General features: G+C 44.8%; 1 long non-coding RNA gene across 1 annotated transcript in view; it reads left to right on the top strand.

The window, feature by feature from the left end:
• Positions 1-17,269, top strand: part of LOC147035214 (uncharacterized) — a 67,519-nt gene extending 50,250 nt beyond the window's left edge. Inside the window, exons 2-3 of the long non-coding RNA XR_015061745.1 lie at positions 7,549-7,616; positions 17,046-17,269. This is a non-coding gene — a long non-coding RNA (uncharacterized LOC147035214). The remainder of the gene's footprint in view (positions 1-7,548; positions 7,617-17,045) is intronic.
• Positions 17,270-17,638: the final 369 nt, after the last annotated feature.

The raw sequence follows: 17,638 nt of genomic DNA, 5'->3' as shown, positions 1-17,638 counted from the left end.
ACAACCGCCACCAACTACACCACAACTACACCACACTCACACCACCCCCACAACAATCACCACCATCTTCGCCACTTCGCCCGCCATCCTTCATGGACCACGGTGGACGGTTTCCACGGCGGAAACCATCCGAGAAGGATTGGCAGAACAAAAGCTCTTGTGAGGCCTGTGGGGTTTTTTCCCGCCTATTTTCCCCGCACTTGGTGTGAAGGAAAGGGGGAGGGCAGCTCGCCGCCGATTGGTGGATGCACAGCGTGAGGCAGTCGGGGTGAGGGAACGCCCCTTTTCGGGAACCTTCTCGAAGGAAGGTAGAGCCGAAAACGGGGAGGAGCGAAGGGCGGAGCCCCGCGCTGTATAAGGCGGACCGTGCGCAAGGCTCACTCTCTCTGTCGGGGTCGTGTTGGATTCTACTCACTCTCTTGGTGGACGTTATCCTCTCGCTTCATCTTCGAGCTCTCTCTTGGTGGACGTCATCCTCTCGCTTCATCTTCGAGCTCTCTCTTGGTGGTCGAGGTCGGGCTCTCTCGTCTTGGCGTTGGGCGACCTGTCGGTGAAGGCCGGGCCGGTGGCGAGTCCGGGCGACGCCTCGAAGATGCAGACGGGAGGCGCAGCCCTGCCGGCTGTGTGGTGCGAATCTGCGCATCTGGTGAGAGACGCCGGAGAGAACTCACCGACCACATCATCGCAAAGGCCCAAGAGCAGTCCCGGCTACGCTAGCTGACGTGGGAACAAGGTGTCGCGACCTGCCCACCATCACACCTCGAGGGGGCAGGTAACCATCATGGTCTCACAGGCCTTTTTGGTCATCCGCAGCCCACGACCATAAAGGTTTACGAATCCCGTCTACCTCCCTGCCTATGGGGAGGGTTTTCCTGTTGTTTTTCTATGCATGCTGTGGCGCCGTGTCCTGTTAAATAACTGTTAAGAGCATGTACATTCTCATTGTAGGCGGTTGTATTGCTTTCTATTTGCCTTGCTTGTAAATACGTGCATGACTGCTCTTGCTTGTATTGTGTGTGCAATATGTGCTTTATAATAAATGGCCTTGTGTGCAATGTATCCCGTTTGTCGCGTCCTCCTTTCACCACATTGAAAGTGCCATCTTGCATCGTGGAATGAGTAGTGGGTTTTGAACACCCGAGTAAAGAAGAATCTGAACCGTCGAGGTCGGCGATAACACCACTCCGTTATCGCTGTAGCAAGGAACGAACCGCTTAAGCGGTTCGTGTCCTAAGCCCACCTGCGGCGTGGTGCAACCCTTCGGTAGGTTACCTGTGCGGGTATTTAGGTATATCGACATTCGGCGATTCACCCTATTTCGCATGGGTGGAATGCGGACTGGGTTGTGGTGAGGTTAAACCCCCACCCGTGACTGGCTCCTGGCGGTAGTTCCAGGAGGGTCACGACTGAATTGTCCGTCCGGTGGGTGACGCGGCTGCCATGAGAGGTACGCGGCCGATCGCACGCCAAGCGGGCCAGAATTCGTAACAATATTATGAACAGATTTGGATATTGGGCCATCTCAAATTCATCCGCTGATGGCTGTGGCAGCCATTTTCCACTGCCATCAAAAATTTGGAGATGGCCCAATATCCAAATCTGTTCATAACATGATGGGCTACTAGTGTGCCAAATTTGGTGCTTTCCTCACAAAATGCACAATTGTTATGCTAAGTTGCCCCAATATATCGTAATATTGTAATGTAAAAAAAAGAATTGCAGCATAATGTAACGCATCAATAATTTTTAATCAAATAAGTTCCATATCATGTACATCGAAGTAAATGAAGTTCCATATCATGTACATCTTACACATAGGAATAATGGAAAAATACAATGAAACAGAAACATAATAAATTTTGCAAGCACAACTATGTGAAGTTCAAAATTACATTTTCCTGCTTTTTTTTTCTATGGCAAATTTGTCAATGATACTGTTTGTGTCAAGGGATTGTAGGAGGTCAGATTCAATGCATAGTAATGAAAGTGAGTTTAATCTGGTTTGTCCCAAAGTTGATCTCAGGTTATTCTTCACCCAAGATAGAGTAGAGAAAGACCTCTCTCCTTGACAGTTTGTAATGGGGATGGTAAGGAACATTCTTACCAAGATATAGGGCTACTAGCCTACTCCTTGGCTGATCAGAGAACCCTCAAGTCCCTGGTGGGCCCCCAGTTACTGGTGGGTCCTAGGCCAATGGCCTATGTTGCCTATTGGAAAATCCGGCCCTGACCAGAACGCCATGGTTAAACATCGCTAAATCGTCAAAAGGATGGGAGTTTGTACATTAAATAACTTGTACATTTAGTCTCGATTTGCTTTTTCAGATCAGAGTGGCATTTTGAAGGCCAATAAAAATCAAACAAGAAAACAAAGATTTCAAACTCAAGAGATTAAAGAAAATTATGGTGCGTGGATGTAATCAGGAGTGAAATTCGTTTTTGGGGCGTACACATTTTTGTGCATCAGGAATTATGTTTTTTTTGTGGAAGATTAATGAAGGAAAGAGCAAGCTATTTTATTTATTTATCTACTGCCTTTTGGGTGGGGAGGGGGTTGTTAGTTCAACTGTCATTCCTGGTGTTGGCTTAATGGTAAGGGTGGTGGGTTTGGGATTCTAGTGTCCTGAGTTCAAATCCTGCTTGGATGTTGAATTGATACCAGGTGGGGTTGACTCAGCCTGTCATCCTTCTGAGGTTGGCAAAATGAGTAGTAGCTTGCTGGGATAATTTGAACCATTTGAGTATCCTGTGTCAGAGTGGTCATCTGTCCAGGATTGTTCCCAATAGCCCAGGAAAATGCTTTGGTTGTACTGATGCTCTGTGCAGAGCATGGTCCCAATGGATGGATGGTTCAACTGTCCATGTTAATTTCACTATGATTTTCAAATTTCATGGAGTAAGTTAGTTTTTTTTTGTATACAAGGAAAAGGCAAGAACATGGATCAGGATGCAACATTCGAGAGAAGGGGGAAATGCCAACGTCAGGGTTGAAGGATAACATAGGAGACTTGGACAAATAATTGGTGTCGGTAGGAATGAGGGGAAGCAGTGGATGCATGGGGTGGACAAAATGATTACAGCAGCAAACTCTCAGGAAGGAAAAACTGGAAATTTGGTAGTCGAAGGACGTAGATGCAGGAGTAGGAGTAGCTTAACAGTGGTGGAAAATATCATGTTTTTGGAAGGGGGGGGTGATCTGAGATGGTGGAGAACAGCTGTCTTAAAGACCTGTGGGGAAGAATGAGATTAAAGAGAATGTCAGAGATTCTAGATTTTCTTTCACCAGAAGGGGGTTGCTGGTGGACCACATATGCTCTGCAGAAACCTGGGGGAACAAAGCACAGACAGAGCAGACTGTGCAAGACCACAAAGTTTGCCACCCCCTTGAGTGCTAATTGTGTTTATCTTTGTCTTTGGAACAATTACACCAATTCATGCATACAAGCCTACTCCAACATTGAAAATGATGCCATGAAATATTGTGTTGCATGTGCAGCACACTCTGCAGGCTCTGTGTCCATTGTTTATGAAGTGCGCACAGAAGGTGGTATTCCTCTAAATAACAGTTCTTATCCAAGCTGTCGACTCTATGCACCAGGCCCTGCTGTTTCAGTGCTCTTGGTCCAGCTCCAGCATCAAAACAGCTTGAGCTGTTGGAAGAAGAAGAAAAAATTAATCTCTGCACACCAGACAACGCAAGCTTCTTCCCTGCTGCGTGCAATGTATATATGCCATTGGCAAGAGGACAAAAAAGAACCTGAAATGAAAATCACATTTTAAGACACGTCACCTTCCCCAGACAACTATTTATCTCAACTGAGAGTGTAAGACAATATATTTTTTGGAATGAATACTGCAAGAAATTGTATTATGTTTACGGAACCAAAATTGTTCGTGGCAGTTTTGCTTTTAAAGCAATCAAAATCATGCCAACAAATCATTCAGTTATTGTTGTTCGTGAATGCGATATTGGAATGAAATTAAATTACGAATTCGCTCTGCTGGTTGCATCATTTTTTTGGGGTGTGTCTCTGCTGATGCTGATGCAGTCATTGCACCCTTGCACAAGATGGCTCCAATAACTCACCAAGTCTTTGCTAAAGAAACAGTGAGATGCTTCGTGTCCACCAGCTAATGCGAACAGATGGGTCTTCGGCTTAATGTCCATCCGAGGAAGAGCATGCTCAATGGTGCAAGACCCTGCCTACGAAGCACCAGAACAACAGTGTCAGGTCGGATGGGGAATTGAACCCAGAGGAGACAGCTCAAAGGTACTCTGTGCTCCACCTCTGAGCCATCTTGTCAGCCTTTTATCATTCAGTAAATGGGGTTAAATGACTGTTAGGCACAAACAAAGTCAAGGCGCAGATGATCGTTATCTGATCTGACTGATCGAAATGCTGTGTAGAACAGGATAATCATTTAATGGGCTGGAGGTTAGACGTTCTCTCGACATATTGCATGTCAGCATGACAAATTATTTTACCCTAATCTCTCCTATCGTCCTCACCCTCTCCCTCATTCACACCCCATCCCCCATCCATTTTAATCCTTATGTTTTTCCTTTCCTTGTTATTATTTTACTCGCAGAGTACCCACCCTCTGAGTCGGTAGAGTTTGCGCATTACTTGCTGGAAAAAAGTATAGTCTGTGTTTTGCAAGAAGACTACAGATGTTTGTGTTGTGTGCAGCTAAATGGTTCCAGATAGTCAAAAGGATCTAAAGGTCTAAAGTGTATGTTGTAATAGTAATTAGGTCTAAAGGGTCTAATCTCTAAAGGATGTAAATGTCTAAGGACTCCAAGGGGATCTAAGGTGTCTAAAAAGATCCAAGTGATCTAAAGGCTCTACAGGTATGAAGCTCTAAATGGTCAGGGGTCTAAAGTTGTCTAACGTGTCTAAAGTGTCTGAAGGGTGTAAGGGGTCCAAAGGATGTTTAAGTCTAAAGGGAGTCAAGAGATCTGCAGGGTGGGAAAAGTCAAAAGGGAATGTGGAATCTGGAGTTCTCAGGGTCTCCAGGGGTATATAAGGGTAATAAAGGTCTCATGGGTGAAAACGACTGAAGGTGTCTAAAGTGTCGAAAGGGTGTGAAAGAAAAAAGGGGTTTGAAGGGTCTTGGGGGGGGAGGGGGGTCTAATGGTTTTAAAGTGTCGATAGGGAATACAGGGTCTAAAGGGGTCTTTGTGGTATTAAGGATGTTATGGGTCTAGGAGATATAAAGGGTCTAACAGGGTCTATAGGTTATTAGGAGGCCTTAAGAGTCTTTGGGGTCAAAGGGTTCATAGTGTTTTAGGGGTCATAAGGGTCTTACAGTTCTAAAGGGTTTAATGGGGTCTTAGGGTTCAAAAGAGTCGATAGGGTCGGAGTGTTCGAAAGGGTCTATAGGGTCTTGGTGTTCTAGAAGGTGGATAGGATCTTACCGTTCTAGAGGGTCTTGGGGTTTTAGACATCTTACAGGTATTAGAGTTCTAAAGGGTCGAACGGGATATAAGGAGGAGATTGGGACCTTACTCTGTACAGAACGTTGGTGCTGCTTAAACAGTCTCCTTGGCTATTGGGCACAATCCTGGATGGGTCGTCACTCTGACACAGGATATCAGCATGCTGGCACTCATTTTGTAGACCTCGGAAGGATGACAGGCCAAGTTAACCCCACCTGGTATTGATTCAACAGCTGAGCGGGATTTGAACTCTGCACTCTAGGATCCAAAGCCCACCACCCTAACCATTAAGCCAGCACCAGGCATGGTGTTACAAGGGATCTTATTTCTGGGATCTTAGAGTTCTAAAGGGTCGAATGGGGATATATAGCGTCTGCGGGTCGAAGGCTTCTCATGGTGTCTATAGGGTCTGCAGGGTCTTCGGGTTCTAAAGGGTTTTTCTGGGTCAATCGTTTATTCGGGTTATAGCTGGGTTTGTAGAGTACACAGGGTCTGAAGGGTTACAAAGGGTCTTACGGTGGTCAATGGGGTATTAGGGTTCTAATGGGCTCTACAGTGCCTTTAGAAAGTCAACACTCCCTTTCAAAATTTTCACCTTTTGTTGCCTTGTCGCCTGGAATTAAATTGCATTAAATCGGACTTTTTTCACTTTTATTTACAGATCATTACCCACAACTTCCAAGTGAAAAATAAATTCTACAAATTTCATAAAGTTAATTAAAAATATAAAACTGGAATATCTTTGTTGAAAAAAAAAAAAACACCCCCCTGAGTTGAAACTTGGTGGAAACACCTTTGACGGCAATTAGAGCTGTGAGTCTGTTGAGATAGGTCTCCACCAGCTTTGCACACCTTGATTGGGTGATATTTGCCAATTCTTCTGTACAAAACTGTTCAAGCTCAGTCAAGTTGCATGGGAGTGTTTATGGACAGCAAACTTTGTCATGCCACAGATTTTCGATTGGATTTAAGTCAGGGCTTTGACTGGACCACTCGAGGAGATTTATCTTTTTATTCCTTATACACTCCAGTGTTGCTTTGGCTGTGCTTCGGGTCGTTGTCATGGTGAAAGGTGAACTTCCATCACAATTTCAGTTTTCTTGCAGACGACAGCAGGTTTTCCTCTTGGATTTTTTTGTATTTTGCTCCATCAATTTTCCCTTCTATCCTGACAAATGCCCCAATCCCGATGAGAAACATCCCCATAACGTGATGCTGCCACTACCATGCTTCACAGTCAGGATGGTGTTCTTTGGGTGAAGCGCTGTGATGGGTTTACGCCAAAGGTAACGTTTTGCATTTAGGCCAAAAAGTTCCACCTTGGTTTCGTCAGACCACAAAACGTTTTGCCACATGACTTCAGAATCTCTGGAATGTTTTTTTGCACGCCTCAAACGGGACTCAAGGTGGGCTTTCTTGAGTAATGGTTTTCTTCTTGCTACCCTATCCTGCAGGCCAGACTTTTGGATGCTTCGGATATTGTTGTGACATGCACAGTCTTTGCCATAAAAGCATGTAGCTCTTTCAAAGTTGCCATTGGCCTCTTGGTGGCCTCTCTGATCAGTCTTCTCCTTGCTTGGTCATCCAGTTTGGCGAGATGGCCTGGTCTTGGAGGAACCATACGCCTTTCACTTCTTAATTATTGTCTTGACTGTGCACCAAGAGTGAAGCGTGTTTCCCAATCTGCCCATTACCTGATTTTTAAAGACAATTCACTAACGCTTAATGGCGAAGTCCCGTGGTCAGAGGACCAAACATGGGACAGATACAGCTCTATCTAATGTTGTTTATTCACATGGGAACACAGGGCAGACACGGCTCCATCGAATCTTATTTATTTGCATGGGAACACGGGACAGACACGGCTCTATCTAATGTTGTTTATTCACATGGGAACATGGGACACACATGGCTCGATATAATCTTGTTCATTCACATGGGAAAATGGGACAGATATGGCTCTATCTAATCTTATTTATTCACATGGGAAAATGGGACAGACACGGCTCTATCCAAACTTATTCATTCACTCAGCACAAGGTTAATCAGACAGATTGGAGAATGTAATCTGAGCTGTGGGTCATGTTTTTTTTTTGTTTTATTCTCAGACCAAGCTTTCACCAGAGACATGTGGGACGTGTACTCCAAGGATGAAGGAGTTGAGTGGATAGAGAAGGTGAAATGTAGATATTTTGTGTTGTCTGTTGTGACCACAGTGCAGTCATTCTTGTTATTTCCACCCAGGTGGTGAGATAAATAGCTAGTTAACTCAAAATGTAGTCTATGTTTATATGTCCTTTACATATCACGAGATGTTTCATTGTTGTTGAATTTAACCCTCTTAATTACCCTCGCCAGAGGAAAGGATATTGCATTTGAGTCAGTTTGTTGTCTTTCTGTCTGTTTGTCTGTTTGCCTCTTTGTTTGACTGCACATTATATGAATAGCTGTATTAATTACTTATAATATTGTTAAGGATTCGCGCCCGCCGGCGTGCGAACGGCCACGTAACTCGAATCGCGGCACGTCGCCCACTGGACGGACAATCCAGTCGTGACCCTCTCGGACTAACGCCGGGAACCAGTCACGGGTGGACCTTTTGGTCTCACCGCGATCGAGCCAATCGGCCCCCACGTGGGATAGGGTTGCTCGCCAAATTCGACCTACCTAAGTACCCACACGGAGGGTAGACCGGGCGATCGCACCTCGCAGCAGGTCGACTTCGGACACGGGCCACTTAAGCGACCCGTTCCGTACTATCGGGATAACCGAGCGGTGTTATTCATCGGCCTCGACGGTTCGATTAATTATCGGGCATCTTAGCCCAGGACCAACCCTTTACGTGAAGCAAGATGGGGATTCAATGAAAGAAATGACGAAGCGAAGCGGGAAAACGGTTCAACATAAAGCACATTTATTCGCGATGAACGGAAAGCACACATATACAATTCCACCAAAAGCACATAGAAAAGGAAAAGAAACACAATGCAATTTTACACAAAAAGCAAATGTAAAAGCGGAGACACAATGCAGAGCTATCCGACTACCGAGCACACGGCAACACTTATACAATTCTACTTCACAGACGGCGCCGACAACACATACCCAAAACCAAGAAAAAGAACACCCTCAAGGATGAGGCGGGCCTGGGGCCGAGACCGGGTCGGGCCTACCCGTCTGATGATGAGGCGCAAAGTGGCGATGGTGCCCCAACTCCGCGGGCCTCGCGGACAGTGTCTGGTAGGGGGTGGGAAAGGGGCCCCCTCTGTCGCACTATCTCAGCGCGGGGGGGGGGGGAAACAGGAGGGGGTTGCTGATGCTCGGGGTAAGGAGGATTTTTACTCTGTCTCGGGTCCCACGACGAGCGTCTCCACCTCGACCAGGTCGCGCCGTCGGCCTCCCGCCTTCAGCTCCCGGCACCGACGCGAGCACCCCCTCGTCCGTCTTCGCCGCCGCCACCTCTCCACAGCTCCGCAGACAACTCGTTCCAACGCACAGCTCGTTCCAACGCGCAACTTCCGACGACTCTCTTGAACTCCGAACTCAATCTTTCCAACGCACACCACGACTCCAACGCACACGACGACACTTTTCTGACGAACGCAGCCGCTTATATAAGCCCCGTGGCTTCGCCTTTGACCCCCTGCCTTCGACCTTTCACCTCGCTCCCCATTGGCCCGAGAAAAAGTGGGCGTGAATGCATTTTGATCCATGAATTTGCATATAGCGACCGCCCTCCAACGCCCTGGAGGCGGGGCCAAATCGCCCCTTGCTCACCGATTGGACGGAACAAAAGTGGGCGTGAGTCGTTTTTGATCCGTTTTTGGAGCGGAAAGTCCGTGGTTTTGTACACGCTGTTCGGCGCGCGCCCTGCACGAGTCCAATACCGGTACCCACAAGCGGCGCAAGAACGGTGGCGATGCGACGGTTGCGAGGTGTGACGGTAAAGGTCGTGGCTGTTGTGGTGAAGCGGCGTTGTGGTGGGTGGTTGATGTTGTGACGACTGTTGAGACGTGGTTGGTGGTGGTAATAATGGCGGTTGGTCCAAAATAAAGATAGTAAAAGAAAAACGGCTATCCTGAAGAGTCGCAGCACGCATAAATGACATGTATTCCCACTAGACCACGGGTTTGGGCCTAACTACACATATACTTACCGAGATATCTCACCTAAGGGACCTGAATGGTGGTTTGCGAATTTGGTCAACCACAACAATATTTAAAAAACCTTAAGACCCTGAAGACATGTTGAAAAGGACTGAATGGCTATACCACGCACCACCAAGCATGGTTTCTTCATCCTTCAGTATTTGAGGTACTGGGAGAGTCAGAGGGTTGAAAGATGACAGGGAGCAAGAATGGAAAGTTGTGTTGTTCGTCTTTCGGCTGCTGCCGTTAGGGGTCGCCACAGCGGATCATCTGTTATGATCCACATACTGATTTTGCACAGGTTTTATTCCGGATGCCCTTCCTGACGCAACCCTGGTCGCCTCTTACGACACAGGGATAAGATTTGGGTTTCGCCATGATTCCGGGATGCCCTACACCCTCTCATTGCGTGGTCCAGCGCATAGCTCCCGTCCTCAAGCGATCCTCCAACCCAAGCCTCCGAGTAGCCGGATTACAGGCGCACAGGGGAGCAAGAATGGAAAGTGTACATCTGAAATTAAGAATGTGTACTTATTTTGAATTATACTGATATGTTTCCATGTGGTATCAATCTTATTTGTATTTATCTGCATGTCCAAGTGTTTTGTCTGTCTTTTGCCTTTTCCCCCTCTTAACTGGTCGAGTCCAATTGGGAGTGTGGGTGGGAAATAACTTAAACTTGTTTCTTTTGTATATAGTGTCGAGGCTTGTGGAGGAGCTGGAACATAGAACAGATCAGGACATGAACAGAAATAAAAGAACAGTCGCCATAAAGGGGTGGGGGCCCCAACATCAGGGTTGATGGACAAAATAGAGAGAGGGCTTTGAAGAAATATGGGATGTGGGGAAGAATGGGAGAAAGAGGAGGATAAAGAGGGTGGACAAGATGAATATTGTCGTAAACTTTCAATCACAGAAGTGGAATGACAAACTGGAAATTTGTAAAGAGTTGGGCTTACGGCGGGTTAATGGGGTAAAAAAAAATAATCATGGTTGTTGTTGCTGTATAGCCCCGGACAGTTCTCTCAAAAACTCCCATGTCATGGAGACAGCTCATGAAACTCCCAAGAGCGACCCAGGGATCCCCCACATCCAGGATGGCATACCCCATTCACGATGTCATTGCCGCAAGAGAGAAAGAGAGAGAAGAGAAGACAGAGACAAGAGTGAAAGGGCTGGTCCATAGGGACCGATCGGCACTCTGACTGACTGCGCTGTTCTGACCCTCTGAGGCATGGAAGAATTGGGAAGATTTGGCCCCAGACTTCCGTTGTGGAGGTACAGCCACCACAAAGAAGCATCTCCAATAGTTGCTGATATTATAGATGTGGATGGTGGCGAACAGCTATCTTGAAGCCCTCGAGGGAAGAATGAGATGTGAGAGACGAAGGAAGTTGATTCCACAGGTGTTGAAAATGTAACAAATGAGTGGAGGTGAGCAGTGACTAGATTTTAGGAGTTTCATCAGAAAAGAGTTGCTGACAGATCATATGCTCGATGCAGAAACCAGGGGTGGAGGGGGGGTGGGTAACACAGAAACGGTGCACAGAAAGGGCAGAGGGTGCAAGACCAGAAAGAAGGCCGTTGAAGACTGAGACAATTTACCTGTTTGTGATGTGAAAGTGATAGGCCCATAGATTGAGCTTCAGCATGGGAGATTCCAATGACATTGAAGGCTTTGGTTTCCTTGGTGTCAAGGTGAGCAAGGTGTGAGGCAGAGAGCCAAACCAGAGGAGGGAGCAATACTCCATGAAGGTGCAGATGAATTCCTTGTTAGTGGATAAAAGTTATATTTTGCATGGAAAGACTTTGCATGACAGAGGATGCCCAGTCAGGGGTTGGGTTTGGAGGCCAACTTAGACATGTGATTTGCCAAAAAAAGATCATGACTGACAGTGAGGTCCAAAATATTGAGACAGAACTTCAAGAGGATTGTTAAGAAAGCAGATGAGTGGGTTTGCTCGACGGTCCTTTCGGAGAGAGACTGAGAGTGTAAAATCACGTTTTTCCTTGAGTCAGATCAGACTAAACCCGCTGCTGAGCACCACATCTATAAAAATAGGACTTGGTCAGCTGAGTGGTTGGTGGTAGGCTCTTGGAGATTGCTGCAAGTGTTGGTTGCTCGAGAATATGCATTATGTTGCCATTCGAGAGAATATTCTGGCTCCATGGAGCACGGGTCATGATGCCCGGATATGCAGGTGTCTGACAAGGTGAAACCAAGATGATGTGATGATCTCCTTATCAAGAAAAAAAGCAAGTTTGGTCATGGTATTGCCAGTCAGCCATTTTCAAAACATTTGAGGCAGGACTAAAAGTTATCTTGGCTTCTCGATTGATCTGCAGCTGAGGGTTTCAATCAGCTGTTGTATAATAATCCTGTGTTTAAATTTAAATATCTCATTCACATTATTGTTGAATTAAAATGAATCACGATTGTGAATGCATGTTGTCATGAATTACCGTATTTGTTCGTTTAATTTGCTTGTTCAATTATTTCGATGTTTTGACATTGGTGATAAATCCAGAGTTGATCTTCTGCAACACCAATTTTCCTCTTGGTTTTCTTTCACTTCGTCGCTTCTTCTTCTTCTTCTTCTTCTTCTTCTTCTTCTTCTTCTTCTTCTTCTTCTTCTTCTTCTTCTTCTCCTTCTCCTTCTCCTTCTTCTTCTTCTCCTTCTCCTTTCCTTCTTCTTCTTCTCCTTCTCCTTTTCCTTCTTCTTCTTTTTCTTCTTCTTCTTCTTCTCGTTCTTCTTCTCCTTCTTCTCCTTCTCCTCCTTCTCCTCCTCTCCTCCTTCTCCTTCTTCTTCTCCTTCTTCTTCTCCTTCTTCTTCTCCTCCTTCTTCTCCTTCTCCTTCTTCTTCTTCTTCTTCTTCTTCTTTTTCTTCTTCTTCTCCTTCTTCTCCTTCTTCTTCTCCTTCTTCTCCTTCTTCTTCTCCTTCTCCTCCTTCTCCTCCTCTCCTCCTTCTCCTTCTTCTTCTCCTTCTTCTTCTTCTTCTTCTCCTTCTTCTCCTTCTCCTTCTCCTTCTTCTCCTTCTCCTCCTTCTCCTCCTTCTCCTCCTCTCCTCCTTCTCCTTCTTGTTCTCCTTCATCTTCTTCTTCTTCTTCTTCTTCTTCTTCTTCTTCTTCTTCTTCTTCTTCTTCTTCCTATGCATTTTCTTTCTATCTATATCTGCCTGTCCATCCCACCTGTGGTTTTTCAGACTTTTTTCCCCCATACCCTTTTAACATATTCAACTCAGACTTGGTCCATGGCTTTATTTTGATAAGTTACAAAAAAGTTTAAGTTTCTGGGCGTTTCGTCATTTTTTTTCACAGTTATGCCCTTTTTCGACTTCAAAAAATTCAGTTTCTTCTTCTTCTTCTTCTTCTTCTTCTTCTTCTTCTTCATTTTATCTCCCATATCGGCTCGAATATGTGTTGAAGCAAAATAATTTTTATCTCCGGTTTGTTATCCTAGTTGTCTTTATTAGTTTCTTTCTAGTTTATAAAAGATATCAGTAATGAAAATTGCTTTTCCTATTACTTTGCCGAATCGACCCAAACACGGTGCATTACCGAGTTTCTCCTTCTTTATTTTGGTTCTGGTATCGACTCAAGCATGCATTAAATGCAAACATTGTTTTATCTCTTGAACATTCTTTGGGACTGGTAGCGGCCATGTATTGCAAAGAAATTCTCGCTTTTGTCATTACTTTCACAGCCACAATTACCACGTTAATGTAGGATTGGCCGCAGTAGGTGGGGTGGGGTTGGGGTAGAGGGGTGAGGAGGAGGAGGGGAGAGTTTTTCCTCAAGTCTTTCATGAACTGGCTGGCCAGGCTTGACATTCGACTAAGTAGTTGGGGCAGGAATTTGGAAGTTGTTCAAAGTCCCGGCAATAGCTCACCGACTCTTTAGAAAGGACACCATAGGATTTTTAACATCTACCAGCTAATGCCAGCTGACGGGACGCCCCATTTAACATCTATTCGAGAGATGGCACACACATTGATGAATCAACTTGCCCATGTACAGCTGGGTCAGGATTCAAACCCAGGCTCGACAGACAGCTGAGAGGTGAGTGTGCGTACCTGAAGGCCATCCTGCCAGTCGAGTTTCTTTCACTTAATTTATGCATTTATAGTTAATCACCTCAGCTGAGTTAAAAAGTCATTTTCTTCATTTGGCATTCAAATTCATAAAAGGGGTATTGCTGCTTCACCGTCATTGTGACTGTGTCACGGTGAGCTGGTCTTTTGCAACATCGTGAGAAATGGCATCCTGATCCTTCACAGAGAGGACATTGTGCTGGCTCTCTCACCTGCTGGCATTCCTTGATTGTTATTCCAAAAGGTATGGGCTCAGAAGGGGACAAAGCTAAGCAGATATGACTTTTACTGTTTGCAACTCGTATAACGTTTTGTGAGAATGAGGCAAATTGTTTCTACTCTTCATTGACCTCAAAAAGGCCAACCACTCTGTGCCACACCGGCCCGACATTTCATTGTGGATAGTACTGAGGAAACATTAAAGTGTAGTTGATCAAAAAATCGAGCTCATCTGATGCTTTCATCAAAACATGGAGATTTGGTTGAATGGTGTTTTCTTGATGGGATGCTTGCTGCATGCCACATGTGCAGTTCAGCTTTCATGCTTGTTTTGTGATCCAATGGTTGAATGCTCAAGTTAATCAGATGTAAAGAGTAGGAATCAATCAGATGCATAAGCCTGACAGGAAGCTGTTCCGAAGGGACACAATTCTGAAGAGACAGACATGGTTGAGTGAATGCCAATTTACTGCAGATGCAGCACTCCTCGCCAAAAACAAGATGCGGTGCTGAGTGTCATGGAAGAGTATCGGTTAGTTTAGGGCCATTTTGGGCTGTCAGGTAGCTTTCCCAAAGCGAAATTTGTTGAACCTGGAAGAGAAGCAACTGGAAAGGAGAAAATGCAAGCCTGGTGTTGGCTTCACGGTTAAGGTGGCTGGATGAAGATCTTAGGGTCCTGAGTTTGAGCCCCTGTTGTTCAGTAAAGTAACACTAGGTGGGTTGACTCAGCTTGTCATCCTTCCAAGGTCAGGAAAATGAGTACCAGCTTACTGGAACCAAGTGGAACTGCATCAGCAGCACAACCACACTTCCAGAAAATGATGCAATTAACAGCCACAGGCTGCATACCAAACAACAAGTAAAAAGTGCCTCTACCTGTAAATAATGGGGAGGTCAAGTCTGTTGAAGAATTTCCAGAACACAAATCTGTGATTGCATTATCAGGAAGGATGGACAAATATATAAATAAGTTAACTTTTTTTTTCTTTTTTGTATACAGTCAAGGCTCATGGAAGAGTTATCACACTGAGTGGATGAGGATGCAACAGAACAAAAAGAACAGTAGAGAGGGAGAGGGGGGATCACCAACAGCAGGGTTGAAGGACAAAGTAGAGGGACACTTGAACAAATATTGGGTGTGGGGAGGAATGAAGAGTGCTGTGGAAGTAAAAATAATTAATTGCGTCTCTCTGCAATATGAGCCTGGACATTTTGGTAATAGAAAGCTCTATGGATCACATGACTATTGCAAAGCACTGGTGTTTCTGTATTAATCACACTGAAACAAATACTTTTCATATTGAGATGTGTTCTTTGTCCATAAATTATGTACTCATTTCTCTTTATTTTTGCTTTTAAACAACATGGAAGTATAAAATCTGTTGCGAAGTATAGGCTAAAATCACTCTGCAAATAATGGTTCACGTGCGCTGAATTGAGACAAACGATTTCAATTGTCTGCAAGATAATTATGCTTATCAGGTCTCTCACAATGACAAGGTCAGAGCTAATTAAATTTGCAGAGTTGATACTGACAGGCCACGAGTAAATGTTCACGATACTATGGTCTTGTTAATTCCTTAAAACTTATGTCTTTCCATGTTAAACCTAAGGATCATTGATTAATCAATATAATAATAAAGAATATATAATTCCCATACTGGCTCAAGTGTACCTGGGCCTGGTAAGAGATCTTGTGAGTCCATGTTTAGTTAATGGAAATGTGTACTCATCTGTTATGTTTGTTACTCTAAAATATACTTGATAAATCATTGCATACTGAAGGTTGTTTTATAAATAAATAGAAATAGTATGTTAGTGAACTATGTAACAAAATAATCATATATTTTCCATTTGGTTGGCAAATTAGGGAGAACTACTTTGGTGACACTAGAGAGTCTGGTCCCCAGAGGCATTAGTCTCATTCACTGTGGCCTCCCATTCAATTTCAAAGTTGTACAAACACGAACTGTCTTCCCATTGTCCTCGTATCAAGCAGGAGTCTCACCAAGCTGCTAAGGCCATAGACCTCTGATTGTTCTGCAAAAGTTTTGGGGAAGGATTTTAAGGGGCATTGGTATTTGGCTTGACATCTTGCCAACCATTGTAAGTCGTCCAGTGAGACGCTGCATCATTTGTAAGTCATCTAATGAGGCGCTGCGTGAAAGGTTATACAATGTCGAGTCGCGGTGTTGTGGAGACATCATTGGTAAGAACTGAAAGAAACTCAGAGCCGTTGTGAGCTAAGCAATAAGAAAGCCATAGATATTGACTTACCGAGGACTGCCTAAGTACTCAAAGTGGAAGTAAGGCAGAATATGCTGGAGAACAACATTGAGAAATTATGGGTGAAGTTGTCTTGTTTGAGAAGAGGCCAGAGCAGTACTGGCTCAGTGGTGGGGATGCGAGTGGCCACTTAAGGAGAGGTAAAGGGAAACTATAACAGGTTCTCTTCCTCTCCTTTTGTTGTGTTGTGCATTTTTACAGCTGCACATCCTGTCTCTGTGTGTCTGAGTGGCAAAATCTTGAGGAATTGAGTTGAATCATTTAGCGGGAGAAAAGCTGGTTGGAGAACTTTGCTAGAGAAGTTCCAATGGCCCCTTGTGAACATCATTTAGTTTGGTGAGGATCGGGGACCTGTGGTGTAAGTTTCACGCGTAAACATCATTTAAAGTTTAAGGTTTTTTGATGACTTGAACTTTGAAGGATCCTTGGTTTGCTATAGGAATATATGATTGTTATATACTATATATGATCATGTGACAATGCTTGAATGTTTAAAGGATAGCTTGTGTATGGGTTGATGAAACAAGGTGTGTGTGTGTGTGTGTGTGTGTGTGTGTGTGTGTGTGTGTGTGTGTGTGTGTGTGTGTGTGTGTGTGTGTGTGTGTGTGTGTGTGTGTGTGTGTGTGTGTGTGTGTGTGTGTGTGTGTGTGTCAGGGGTACATTGTAAATGATTAACTTTTCCTGGTAAAAATATTGATTCAAACATGGCCCTGAATATTGAAGTTACATGAGGTGGCTTGCCAGAACACTCTCAGTGGTGGTTGGGAGGAAAGTGCTTATTTGTGATCACGGTAGTGGAGTGTTTGGGTGTGAATTGTTTGTCCTGTGATCACAGTAACATCTTTGCGTGTCCGTGTGCAGGACGTCAGGCTCCGGGGGAGTGTTTTGTTTTTGCATCGATCTGTGGCACAAAAGTTTGGACAAATGGTTAATGTAAATGAGTTGAATCACTCATGAGGAGGGGTCACCTGGCGTTTTGAAGAACTTTTGATGAGCCGAGTTGACATCCGGGCTGTGCTGAGAGCTGTGTTGGTCTTTTAAGGGCAAGTTTTTGGAGTTGTTCATCCTTTCCCCCGTGGTTTTGCGTGCATGGTATGTGGGAGGCATTTTGTAGAAGTGTTTTAAAATCACACATTAGAATGTGGGATGTTTTATTGTATTTTTTCTGGACGCCATATTGGTTGGCAGGCCGGGTTGGCAAAAGTGTGACCTTCCATTGCAGTTGGTCAGAATAGAGAGATCGAATGTGATGGACAGGTGTTGTCATTGCAGGAAAATTGAAACGTGGTGCCCTGCACGATATTATGGGATAGCCATGCCAATATAGAGGTTGATGAAGGAGTGATTTTTTTCCCTCCCACCAATTTCTAGTTAGTACACACCCATGGGGGGGGGAGGGGGTGAGTCTTCATGAGCCATGTGCATTTGGGGGAGAACTCGCAACTTAGTTGGTG

The sequence above is a fragment of the Eptatretus burgeri genome, chromosome 1 (assembly GCF_056783735.1).
Source record: "Eptatretus burgeri isolate ZD-2024b chromosome 1, Ebu_testis_v1, whole genome shotgun sequence".
NCBI lineage: Eukaryota > Metazoa > Chordata > Myxini > Myxiniformes > Myxinidae > Eptatretus > Eptatretus burgeri.
This window is presented reverse-complemented; position numbering and strand designations above follow the sequence as displayed.